We start from the raw sequence: 1,471 nt of genomic DNA, 5'->3' as shown, positions 1-1,471 counted from the left end.
TAAAATTCAATTAATCCTAATTTTATAATTTCAAATAATTGAAACAACAAAAAAAAAAACATATTAAAAAAACAAAAAATTAAAAATTGTTCTTCGTCTTCTCCAATTCTTTTGAGTCTTGATCATTCTTGCTCCTCTAAAGAAAAGCAGTTAAAGACCCAAACTAAATCGACAAAATCTTAGCCCTAGGTTTTTTGTAGCCGCTGTCCCCAGGTTCTCAGCGCTTCCGCTTCTTCCTCTTCCCCCTGTCCGGAACCCAGGCAGCTCAGCACGTCGTCCGCATCCTCGCTGGCTTCTCTGTTCGTGGCTTGGAGCAGCTCGCCGTCGGGTCGCCGCTTGCCGTCGTCTCTGTTCTCGCCGTCGTCTCGCCGGTTGCCGTCCGTGTCTCCGTGGAAGGTTAGTGCCCTGCTTTCAATTCTTCGCCTCCGCTTCTTCCTTTTAATTTTACTTTGGTTATTGATGGCTCTGTGTTTACTGATGACTGAATGCTCGGTTCTTCTTCTTCCTTTTAATTTCTGAAATTTTTATTCAAATGTTCTTGTAATGTTTGTTGCTGTGTTGTAATGGCTGGGTTGTTGAATGATTATTTGATCTTCATCATCGTCATCATCAACAATGTCATTTCTTATTTCTTAATAAGCTCTTTAACAGAGGTGTTTTCGCCACTTGCGGGTGATTTTCCCCACTTCTCTCACCTTTTACTTACTGATTCTGTTCTTCAAAGACCAAATTTTGACATATATCCATGCTTTATTACTCGATTTGAGTATTGAGATTCGCCCCCTCTTTCCTTTGTATATCTGTAAATCGTGCATTACAGTTTATCAAATTCAGATGCCTGCTCTTATAATAAACATTCAGTACTGGTAGTTGGATTTGAGTGGATGCTTTTGCAATTTATTATATGGATACTCTTCATTCTGTAGCAACTCTAAACACGATGCTTGTTGATCTTGGTAATCTGTAGTAAAACATGTCTTAACCTGTCGATGTCACGCATTAAGCTGCTGCAAAACAAGAGAGATGCGCAACTGAAGCAAATGCGCAAGGAGATTTCCCAATTCTTGCAGGCTGGCCAAGAGGCAATTGCTAGAATAAAGGGTAATTGTTCAGTGTTTCATACCGCTTGTTAATTTTATTTCTATCTTAGCTCACTCTGCATATCATTCGAGAACAAAATATATGGGAGGCATATGAAATTTTAGAGTTATTCTGTGAATTTGTTCTTGCTTGTGTACCTATAATTGAGAGCCAGAAGTAAGTCCATACAAATCTAAGTATTTGTGCTTATTGGACGGTGTGTTTTCTTTTTAATTAGCTTACATGAAGATAAGTGATCGTGGATATTTTTTCTTTAATATCTGAAATTCTCTACATAACTTTTGAGTTTGTCTTTTGATAAAATCATATGGCTTTGTTTGATGATATTTCTTAATAGTATTTTAAATTTAAAGATATTTTAAAATTTATT

At 37.0% G+C, this 1,471-nt stretch overlaps 1 protein-coding gene across 9 annotated transcripts in view; it reads left to right on the top strand.

Annotated features, from left to right (window-relative positions):
- The window catches only part of LOC107622493 (chaperone protein dnaJ 1, mitochondrial), a 16,013-nt gene continuing 14,668 nt past the window's right edge, over window positions 127–1,471 (top strand). For 5 of the 9 annotated variants that reach the window (XM_021114351.1, XM_021114352.1, XM_021114354.1 and 2 more), the window contains exons 1-2: window positions 128–396; window positions 968–1,101. The gene's annotated coding sequence lies outside the window, so the exon portion shown is untranslated. Of the gene's footprint in view, window positions 397–967; window positions 1,102–1,471 lie in introns of all 9 variants that reach the window. The other 4 variants (XM_016324418.2, XM_021114356.1, XM_021114353.1 and 1 more) reach the window with 3 other exon arrangements.

Source organism: Arachis ipaensis, chromosome B10 (assembly GCF_000816755.2).
Source record: "Arachis ipaensis cultivar K30076 chromosome B10, Araip1.1, whole genome shotgun sequence".
NCBI lineage: Eukaryota > Viridiplantae > Streptophyta > Magnoliopsida > Fabales > Fabaceae > Arachis > Arachis ipaensis.
The sequence above is the reverse complement of the archived record's forward strand: the minus strand, read 5'-3'. Positions and strand labels throughout refer to the sequence as shown.